Here is a 12,405-nt window from a genome sequence, read left to right as displayed (position 1 = left end):
AAGCATCCATGTTGTACGTGAGTAGGTTAAATGTCCCTTCTCAATTTATGAAAGCTGATAACTTATGACACACGGTACCAAGTGATCTAGAAGTTGTAGCATAGCAGCGGTGTAGCTCCTGAAATTAGCAGTATTGTGCAATTTTTCATAAAACCACATTACTAGTACTCCTCATGACAAGTATTTTCTGATATAGTGCCATTGCTGATTTGACCTTTGGTGACCTTTATGGCCATTTTTGTATAGAAATTGATTGTTTGTCTTTAACTCCCTGAGACATTTATTAATCTGTTAAAACATGGTACCAACATGAAGATCTTGCTGAAAGAAACAACTAAGTTTTTATTTGAAGTCAATACGTGATTTGGTTTTAAAGTTATGATTATTTTTATTAGCTGCATATTTTGATAAATTTATGCACAATTATCTGCCCAGAGGTAATTCACACCCCAAGGGTAGGCAAATTATAAACAATTTTGTACCTAATAAAATGATGATAACTTTGGAACGAAATCACCTATTGACTTCAAATAAAAACCAAGTCGTTTTTTCGATTTTTCGACAAGACCTTTACTTTGGTACCATGTTTTAACAAGTTAATTAATGCCTCAGGGAGGTAAAGACAAAAATGATCAATTGTCTGTACAAAGACACTCATAAAAGGTCACCAAAGGTCAAATCAGCGATGGCACTATATCAGAAAACACTTGTCACGAGGTGTACTGTATGTGTGGAAAGTTTCATGGTTTAATGAAAAAGTGCACGATTTTTGGGTTGTGCCGCTATACTATTGTGTCCAACTGATCAGCAAAGCCCTACGTGAAATAATTATAGAGACAAATGCACATTCTGATTGTACATGCATTGGCGTAGCAAGATGCGTTTGTGTAAGTAATGAAGTACACACAACCCAGATAGGAACACAATGCAACATTAATAGTTTCACAAGTACTTGAACATCTGCACATGTGTACTTGCCACAGTATCCATTATCATTGGCTTCTTATGTATTGCATATTGGTTAACCATATTATTACTGTGCTCCCTCAATTATTCGGCCCAAAAGTTTTGGTTATTAGAACAGTAGAAATGATTGTTCTATTAGAGTATTTTGTGTAGTGCATTCTATTAGAGTAATTGAACAGGGTTCTGGATATAAATGAATGGGCATCGTTATGTGAACTTTTTGATTATTAGTGTTGCTCCAGGGCCAAATGAGTTTAGATGATCAAGGGAGCACTGTACACTTGAACCTTACAATTTTTCATTTGCAACATCAAACAAGTTCCCAATGCAACAAAATTTGAAACATTTGTTTCCAACACTATTGCATGTGGTAAAAGTCTAGTGACAATTGGACAGGAATTACAACATTAAATTTGAAAAGTATTTCATTGATGTTTGTGATTTTTTTTGGATAGAACATTAAGGGTGCACAAACTTTCCATAGAATTGCATGTGATTTTACAACAAAAACGTATAATAAAATCACACAAGCCTTGTTTGTAATACCACTTTTTTTTACTATGTTTGTTTCATGTAGACTCCCACTGCTTGTTACAACGGTTGCATGCTCATCTTATGTAGCTGCCACCACAATTGCATTCTATCTGCAAGTGAGCTGCATTTGTAATACTTCATAGGTTACATTTAATGTGTAGAACATTTTCATATGCTGCAATAAAAATAATTGTCGCCTGTGCTACTATATTGTGAAGGTCTGTCCAATAGTGAGCTGCACTGGTTAAGCCATTTGACAAGCCAAACAGTAGAAAAGTTTGTTGCAGTTACAGTAGGTCCTCAATCATCCATACTTTGATTATCCGAACAGTACAAATTGCTGTTCTGTTAGAGTATTTTGACAACTACTATATGTTCTATTAGAGTAGTTGAACGGAGCTCTGAATGAGATTCACTTATCCAAACTATTTCAACACTTTTGTGATTGAACTGGTGCACTGGTGTTTGAATAATAGAGAACCCACTGTAATTACAAATTCGTGGACAATGCAAGGGTTTGAGTGCGATTATATATAATATGTATATATTACATAGATCATTCATTTTTCTTGCAGTACTTCTTAATAATGACACTCTGGATAGCTTTATTGAAGTAGTATGAACCTTTTGTTAGAGAATCGTCAGTTACCACCTTTAAGATAGCATAGAATGCAGTAGTATAGAGAGATTGCTGATTGTTTTAAGAGAGGTTTCAAAATGTTTAGAAGATAGCCAGCTATATAAGCTACGTACTGGCCATGCAACTCTCCACTGCAATTTCAGATTGTGCATAAAATGCTTAAGAAACAGATGAATGTAGTGAAGCATAAACCTAATGTACTAGTCCAATAAGTTGCCTGGTAGCAAGATGCAGTGATAGCTACATAATATTATTATCATTCTGGCTATAACAAGCTTATCATGTGTACTAACCATAAGCTTTAAATTTTGACTCCACCATGCTATATATATATATATATATATATATGTTTTGCTATATATTTCAGAAGACGATTAAGCAAGCTGAGCTGATTGAATATTAAGTTTATTTAATTATTACTCTACTAAGTACCAGCAAGGATGCTTCACTCAGCGTGTGAAGCGGAGAATCAGAAACATGAGCTAAATACTATGACAAATGCAAACAAATTCTCCCATTTCCAGATGGTGGTCTGCATTTGGAATCAATCATAAGTACAATAGAAAACTCCTGCCCTCATATTTAATGTAGAATTAATTTTTTTTTTTGCCCCCAGACATTACTTTGCATACTAGTGTGCTTCACACACTATAAGGCATCCTGGTATCCTTTGTTTCTTGACCACAGATGAATCATCTTATTTCTTCTGCATCTCTTCTGCATTCATAACTAATACCCCTTGGCATCACAAAGTGTCTCCAATTTAGCCCAGTCCCCTGTATAGTTACCACTTGTATGTATTAATTGTCTTTTCATTACTACTCACCCTGCACACCCCTCTCGCTGTGAATGAGTTACATATGCATTGTATAGCTAAACAAATTAAGTAAACTTGTCCTGGGAGTCTTCATGCTGTTATGTTACATGTGGATAAAGCATCTAGACCTGTGCCAGCATAATTTTGGACATATTAGGTGGGTGAGCATAATGCAAACATAATAGGCACAATATTTGTGCGTTAGGTATCGGAGAAGCAGAAAATCAATTAATTTTGCATGATCCAGGCTATTAGAAAATCAATTAATTTTGCATGATCCAGGCTATTTAGCATCATGACTACAGTAACTGAAAATGTGGTGTGTTCTCAGGTACACTCAACCACAACATGAATACTATAAGGTGGGCATGTTTAATGTTTGTCCTCACTATATGCAATGCACTCCGGAGTAATATTCAACAGGTGATGGCAATCTCCAAACCTTGGTGCAGGAAGCTAGCTACTTGATCAAGCTGCTGGGTTATCTATTCCAGAAAATTATTTTTTGCAAGAAACAGTGTTGAATGGTTGGTCGAAAAAAGTAAGATTATTATTTTCTTTAAGTAGCATTTATCTCCTTGCCATGCAAGAACAAGAACACATAGTGGTTAGTTTGGTGGTGCCATATAGTAATGGGAACTTCTTAATCTTTAAAAATTTGCAGATATTCTTCCTTTGTTTGCTTTTGGTTCTCTTGCAGACTCCAATTGCTGAATTGAGTTCAAAGGACAGGTCTGCTTGCTCTAACAGAAACCACCGCATTAAATGATTGATTATGAATATCAGTGTAAAGTGGTAAGGTGCTACCTTGTGGTGACACATTACTTTTATAGGATACATTCCAGGTATTCCCAGCTCATCACAACTATCAGAGCAACACAAACTTTGATCTGGCATGCTGGTAAGTAAAATAGCCGTGTGATACAAGAAACAGGACCAACCCCCCAGAACATCATGTCATGCGAGCTGTGGTGGAAAACATCCATACAACCATAGATTGTCGAGGCTACGCATTGAGCCATGCACTACTGAACCACAGAATGAGCACTTCACATCAAAATGAATATACCATCCTGCAGGAGAGGAACTGCTGGAAAATTTCTTAGAGCACTGTCCCACATGAATGTTGCCTGCATCACTGATCAAACATACTATATTCATCAAAAGAAATATTTACAGCCAGCAGTGATATCAATTTGGAATGCTGAATTATATAGAGTTAGTTCAAGTAAGTCATAATACATAATTAATACATAATTCCTTCCAAACACAATATCTTTTGTGTTCTTGCCTACTATAGAGTAACCTTGTCAAATCCAGTAATCATATGGAAAAAGAAGGGCTATGTCAGGCACTCAAATTTCTAAGTTATAATTCACTGGATGTTAGTATGCTGATAACTGACAGGCATAAGCAAATACACAAATTTATGAGGCAGAGTTACCCTGATATAGAACACAGATATGATGTATGGCATGTTGCTAAAGGTAAATGAACACTTTCAGTGTGCTTGCATATGACTTATCTTTTGACTATTCAGGGCTGAAGAAAAAATTGCAGAAAGCTGCCAAATACAAGGATTGCGCTGTGGTTGGGGAGTGGACCAAGAGCATCACCAACCACATGTATTGGTGTGCAGCATCTTCTCCAAATGGTGATGAAATGGTGAAGAGATGGAAATCTTTAATTGACCATCTCTGTAATGACCACAGCAGTTGCTATGGCAACCACACTGACCTGGAAGACAGGCATAGAAAATGGCTAATACCAGGTATATACATGCAATGTTTCAAATATTTGATTAATAATATACATACACACTTAGGTAGTAAGGCATGCGAGAAGGTCAGTGACATCATCAGCAATAACAGGTTGATGGAAGATGTTCGGAAGCTATCATGTTATCTTATATGATACATACTTAATCTAAGGTGTAGGTGGTGGGAATGGGTATTGATGCCCAGTATATTCTTCTGAAGGAAACTCGTGCCTGATCCTGGACACAATGCATGATGGTAGCACTACACGCCTGTACCTGCCCAAATAGTGCCACCCCCACCACGTCATCTGCTTATAGGCAAGGTATCGGAATCTCCTGGAGGGAAAGATTGCTATAAAATACAGTAGCAAACTTATTAGCAGCAACCTGTTTTCATCATCAGGAACATCACTACTGCCATGGTGGTAACGATGACTATGCAGTGAGACCAGTAGTACTGTCTGGCATAAGCACACTGTAGCAAAATCAGTGTGCTGTGTAACACATACAGGATGGGTTGCAGGACCAGAATCTTCCAAAGTGGAAAGAGTCTGCTCGAGTTCTTTACAACAGATAGATTCTCTGTCCATGGACATTACTTCACAATGGCCACATGTACACCTACACGTATATTACAGAACAAAAGGAAGGCTTTAAAGTTATCTTCTAGATACTTGTATTATCTATACACACAAAACTTCCCACTCCTTATCAACCTACCAGTCAGTATTCCCCACGCAGCTAACTTCAGAATCTTCGGTTTCGGTGGGTAGGCTAAAGCTCGCGCTAGTAGAAGGCCCAGGCTCCTCATCAGAATTGTACATTGGCTCGAAGCGATATGGCAATACTTCGGACGGTAGAGACAAGTGCAACTCTTCGCTCGCCTCTACTGATGAATATGTGGAGGAAGATTCGTCTGAATCATTACTGCTGAACGATGAATTGCGCGAGCTGCCACTTTCTACCATTGTAACACGAGTAATAAAACTCTTGCGTTTCCCGATCTTACGTCACAGATTCAATTATTCGTGACGTGATCGAACTTTGCGGGTTAATATCTCGGTATATCATTACAATGAAATCATTAAAAAGGTGTTTTTGTGCACTGCACGTTATAAACAACACATCCATACAATAAAATAGCACCATAACTACCATCTCCTAAAAAAGAATGCATACAGTACTTAAACTTGCTAGCTGTCATTGTTATCTCTTCTGAAGTGCTCAGGATGCTTGATCTTCAACCAATTTCACTTTGTAGCATTCATCTGGAAGACTGTAAACCTCATATAGCTACCTCTGATCAAAATCTTGAATTGTTAAGTCACCACATTCCAGGGAGGCTGAACTGTCAATGTCATAGGGAGGATTCATAGGGCTAGGGTAAGCATCAAAATATTGGTCAGGCAAAGCATCAAAATAACTTGGTGATGGTAAATTTTCATGGATAGCTTACTGTTACAGTAAAATATTCGTCAGGTTCTTGCTTGGGCTGCCTGGGCAGCCCTAAATACCTTCATTGTCCCCTGAAATATATGCACAGTTGAATGCATTATCTTTGGACATTACCATTCCCTGCTTCAAAGTGCTCAGGATGGTTTATTTTCAGACTATCTTCATAGTATTTATCTCGTAGGTAATATAGCCTTCTTCCCTGTAAGCGTACTTCCATTCTTGCTCAATTGTGAAGTAGGGCCTGCTACATGCAACTGGCAGTGTTTGAAGAAACCATCATTAATAATTGATGAGTAAACACGCATGACCGGTTACAAACAAATGATATAATACAAGAAAATGTGTCCTCGGACAACATGCGACCGCATGTTTGACCAACAATGGACTATATCTATGAGATATAACAATGCCAATCTATATTACAATTTTTCCCCATAATATTAAAAAAAGAATACTTTTCAGCAGCAGCAGCCCCCCCCCCCCCCCCCCCCCCCTCCAGATTGTTAGACTGCCGCAGTATTAAAGGGGCGGATGTTAATTCAGAGTTTTACTCCATATATCAGAATCACAACTTGACTCGATGATCAGTCTCATATATTGCTCATATTCAGTCACCTGTCAGTGCTGTCAGACTTGACTCTTGAAGACTGAAAATGTCAGGCGGGCAAATTTTTTTTGGGCCCACTTTGTCTTTGACTTTTGTATGACATAAAAAATGGTATACGAAAAGGTATAAAAATGAAAAAAATCCAGTCAACTGGGAATCGAACAAGAGACACCAGATCTTTATGCACAAGTCCCAACCACTGTACCACCGGTGCTAGCTACCAGCTCTACTTATTTTTGCCATATTTATATGCTACAAGCTAATGTTAACACTACATATTCCTAACTATATAACCCTAGGGGCGATGCTCCTATAACTAACCCATGCCCTAACCCTAATCCTAGAGGTGAAGCTCCTAATCCTAGGGGCGAAGCTCCTAACCCTAGGGGCAAAGCTCCTAATCCTAGTGGCGGATGCTCCTAATCCTATGGGCAAGTGTTCCTAATCCTATGGGCGGGTGCTCCTAATACTATGGGCGGGTGTTCCTAATCCTAGGGGCAAGTGCTCCTAATCCTATGGGCGGGTGTTCCTAGGGGCGAGTGCAAAAAAAAATTGCAAAAATAAAGTGGGCCCAAAAAAATTTTTTTGTCGTCAGGTGGTAGTTATTAAGCTTCGCTAACTGAAGTACATTTCTTCTGTCGATTTGACACTATCCTAGCTCTGTGACCTGGCTGTGATAATGGCTTCGCTTGACAAATTCGAAGAGTTCGTGAGGGTTAAGGTGGAAGTGGATAAATGTACTCACCAGCAAATAAGTGATGAGCTGAAGTCATCATTTCCTGGCGAACGGGGCTTCAGTCTTCGTAGCATTGAAAGGTTTTGCAGCGAGAAGGGGATCAAGAAGATAACCGATATTGATGATCAACAGTTGGACAAAATTATCAGCGATGCTGTTATGCAGGTACTCATATACACATACACTAGCATATTGAGGTGGACATTTCACTTGAACTATATGTAGCTTAATTCCATGCAATACAATAAATTCTTTCAGACACTTTTTTGTGAATACAGTATTCTTGTGGAACACTGTTCTGGTTTCTGTTTTGATGCTCAGTCCTCCAAAATTTCGTCCTGTTGTGTTAGTCTCGCGTGGCCAGACCCTATTTTCTCGGGATGGCGCTTATTGATTAGAGATTATAAGTACCCCCCTTGAAATAGGGTCTGGTCCAGAATGAATACCCCAACTCGTTTTTCGTCACAAAACATGTACTTCCTTTTAATTTGTAAGAGACAAGCGACTAGAACCTTACACTCAGTTATTTTTGTTTGTTTTTTTCCCGGGCTAGATGGACTGCCCTTGCCACCACTCCCAGCACTAGGTGTTAAAGTGCTGGACAGCTGGAAATACCAGCATTTAAACAAGGCCGCCAGACTCCAAGCGACCCTTGGAGTAGGCCAGATCAATGTTGGATGTTGATGGACTTTACACTCGGTGAAGTGATAGAAGTCGGATTAATCGCGCTTACGTAGCTGAAAGATATGAGAAACCCATAAACCTCAGGTTAAAAGCACAAATCGTCCTTCGCCTTTTCGGTTTTACAAGAACTCAGTGTGTGTCCTTTTCAACCGTAGAAAATCAGCCTCTGTGTCTCTCATCACCTCTACCGACTTTCACTCATGGCGATTCCAGTGCGTACACGGCTTAAACTTTAAAAGGAAGTATATGTTTCGTGACGAAAGCTGATTAAACACCCCGAGCCCTAGCTGGGGGTGTGAGAATGAGTTGGTGTATTCATTCTGGACCAGACCCTATTTCGAGTAGGGCTGAGCGATGCTGCCATTTTAGTATCACGATCGATACTGAAGTCACCATTCATGATACTGAATAGTTCACGATACTTGTGAATAAGTCAATCATAGCTGCTGCTACATACTGTATTGCTCAGCATTCCTGCAGGAAGTCTAGAACTAACTAACTAACTAATTAACTAATGTTATTAACTTATAACACTTATGCATGTGTGACACAATCATTGTAACTATATGACATCATCACATAACTACATAACATTACATCATGTACCATATAAAACCTTGCAATGACTGTACATTGTTGAGTCTGGCATTTATACATTGATTAACCTGTTGTGGAAGATTTGTTATTCGATCGGGTCTTACATTGGTAGCAGAGGACGGTTACAAGCAGCTATGACAACGACAAGCGGTGCAAAACATGTCAGTTTACCAAGACTCTTTTCAGAAGGAGACCCGACAGAATGGTTTAAATGCTATGAACTTTGTTGTTCTGCAAACGATTGGAGCGACAAGCTCAAGGCAAAAAAGTTGCCAACATTACTAGAAGGAGAGGCGTTAGGTACTTGGCTAGAATTAACAGCTGAACAGCAAGCAAGCTATGCAGATGCGAAAGCAAAAATGGTAGAGAGATTAGCTCCCGTCCAGTTCGTCTCGATGGATGACTTTCATCGTAGGCACTTTCTACCTGGTGAATCACTGTCAGTATTTGTGCACGAATTGAAAAAGTTGGTAGAGCAGGCCATGCCTAAGACCGACGCTCCAACACGCCAGCAGCTATTAATCCACCAGTTTCTGACAGGCCTTCCTAGCGTAGTGAGCAAGCAACTACGAACGGTGGGAGAAATTGATGATTTGGAAAAACTCATTCAGCGTGCAAAGTTATTGATGACGATCGATGCTCAAGCAAGTGGGAAGCCAGAGGAAAAGTCAGCAGCTGTTCAACAACCACTTGGCCAAATGGAAGCCCTAATGGAGCAGGTCGCCTCCGTGACTGAACAGGTGGCAGCTATTAATTTGTGGTACTCTCGCCAGCCAGCCAGACTCCTGTGCTTTCGCTGTAATCAACCGGGTCGCGTACAGCCTAAGATCCAGATGATGCTACACCTGCGGAAGAATGGGACAACTTGCTAAGGAGTGCCGCTCGGGAAACAGCCAAGGGGCATCCCGCATGGGCTGGGGACGTCCCTGAATTCAGTGAGCCCTTTGTGTAATAATTGTGATGTTCGTAATAATATTCATAATATAGTTGTAGCAGCAATTAGAACAGATGGTTCTATAGTTAATGGGGTGTTAGAGAACACAGTAGTTAAGTTAATGATTGATTCTGGGTCATCAATCTCATTAGTTACAAGAAACCTAATATCTGGTTGCAAACTAAGCACATCCCCACCGGGGTTACGACTAGTTTCAGCAGCTGGTGATCCCATTTCGATTCTAGGACAGATAACTATGTCCATCCAACTAGGAGACGTAAAAGCTGCCCACCCGTTTATTGTTGTACAGTCCCTAATTGCCCCTGTAATTCTAGGGTTAGATTTTATGCAAAAACACGGCTTGGTATTAGGCTTTACCACTACACCTGTCATAGTCAGCAACCAATTAAGCAGTGTCCAATGTCAGCCTGGATTAGGACCACTACTTGACATGGCACAGAAAGTTAAAATGAAAATTTCTGCCATAGCAGCTGTGTCCCAGTCATCAGAAGAGGATTGTGCAGTACCTATCTTTACAGCATCTCCAACCTATGAGATGCCAGCTTGTAATGATCCTCACTTATCATCACTAATGAATGTACACAAAGACTTATTTAGGACTATTCCAGGTAAAACCATGGTGACAGAGCATTTTATACCAACCAATGGCAACCCTGTTAAGGTACCTCCCCGCCAAATACCTGCTAATTATTGAGATGAGGTACAACGCCAAATAAACACTATGCTAGAACAGGGAATAATCAAACCCAGCTCCAGCCCATGGATGGCTCTGGCTGTATTTGTAAGGAAAAAGAATGGAGAAATAAGATTATGTGTCGATTACCGGGAGCTTAACAAAAGAACTATCAAAGACGCATACCCACTCCCGAGGCCAGACGAAGTTCAGGATAGGCTTATGGGGTCTACAGTCTTTTCTACCTTAGACCTTCGCAGTGGTTACTGGCAACTGCCGGTTCATGGTAATGATCAACCAAAAACAGCATTTTGTCCAGGGCCAGGGTTTAGTCTTTTTCAGTTTTGCAGAATGCCCTTCGGACTTTCAGGAGCCCCCTCGTCATTCCAACGACTCATGAACACTATTTGTAGTGATCTACCATTTGTCATTACTTATTTAGACGATCTCCTTGTTCATTCCAAAACCACAGAGGAACATGCAAAACACCTCACACTTCTGTTTCAATGCATGTCCAATGCAGGTTTAACATTTCGAGGTAGCAAGTGTCATATTGGGTTGTCCTCTGTAACTTACTTAGGCCATGTCTTTTCATCGACAGGTATGTCCCCAGACCCAGAGAAGGTGTCAGCCATTCGTACCTGGGCCACACCAGCAGATGTTAGTTCACTTAGAAGTTTCCTGGGATTGGCATCCTATTATCGACGTTATATTCACCAATTTGCAGACATTGCAGCACCATTGTACCAACTAACAAACAAGGGTACACCTTTTGCATGGGACCAGTCGTGTGAACGGGCATTTGCCAGATTGAAGAACGCACATATGTGTGCCCCTATTCTTAAGTATCCTGACTTTTCCGCAACAGCTAAAACTTTCCAGCTGTACACTGATGCTAGTGCTGTAGGTATTGGTGCCATACTAGAACAAAGTGGCCATGTAGTTGCTTACACCAGTAGATCTTTGTCGGGATCTGAAAAGAACTATAGCGTTATACAGAAAGAATGTTTAGCTGTGGTGCATGCTTTGAAACAATTCAGGCATTATTTATTAGGTAGAAAGTTTTCAGTTGTCACCAATCATGCCCCTTTACAGTGGCTGTCATCCCAAAAAATGGAAGGCCTACTTGCGCGATGGGCTTTGGCGATACAAGAATATGACTACACTATTGCATACAGAAAGGGGCTAGAGAATGGCAATGCTGATGCACTGTCACGAAAGGACTACCAGGATCTAGATCACACCACTGCTACCACTACTCAAATTTCTCTGCTAACTGACCAACTACGTCAACAGCAACATGATGACCCTGTTATGTGCCACATCACAAAAGCACTTTGTGATGGTCATTCCAGTTCACCTCAAGCTTCCAGATGGCGCCAATATCCACTTCCCGTTATAGACAGTTGTGGTCTCAATTGTGCTTACATGATGGCATCGTATGTCGAAAGTACACCCCATCACCTTCTTTAACTCCTGTGTTGGTTCCTTTGATTCCAGAATCATGCCGTGCCACTATGTTGTCTGAACATCACGACTCTGTATCCGCAGCTCACTTAGGCATTGACAAAACTACAGCTAGAATCCGCCAAGTTGGGTATTGGGTAGGGATGCTAAATGACATAGATAAATACTGCAGGGAATGCACAGTTTGTCAGCGTACAAAGCCCGCACTGCCAACGAATGCTCCTCTCACTAACGTGCCCATTGGCTAGCCTTGGGAAATGGTGGCAGTGGATATCCTTGAAGTCCCGATCTCACGATATAACAATCGTTACTTGCTAGTAATCCAAGACTACATGACCAAGTGGGCCGAAGCAATTCCCTTACCTAACCAGACTGCAGAACGTATTACTAAGGAGCTAGTTAAAGTAATCAGTAGGTATGGCATCCCAGATATTCTTCACTCCGATCAAGGCAGGAATTTCGAAAGTACAATTTTGCGACAGACTTTTGATGCTTTTGGTGTAACAAAGACGCGT

The 12,405-nt window shown here is 40.4% G+C and overlaps 1 pseudogene; it reads left to right on the top strand.

The window, feature by feature from the left end:
* Positions 1-6,886: 6,886 nt before the first annotated feature.
* LOC136245313 (uncharacterized) overlaps positions 6,887-12,405 on the top strand; it is a 34,719-nt pseudogene continuing 29,200 nt past the window's right edge.

This window comes from Dysidea avara, chromosome 15 (genome assembly GCF_963678975.1).
Source record: "Dysidea avara chromosome 15, odDysAvar1.4, whole genome shotgun sequence".
Classification (NCBI taxonomy): Eukaryota; Metazoa; Porifera; class Demospongiae; order Dictyoceratida; family Dysideidae; genus Dysidea; species Dysidea avara.
The sequence above is the reverse complement of the archived record's forward strand: the minus strand, read 5'-3'. Positions and strand labels throughout refer to the sequence as shown.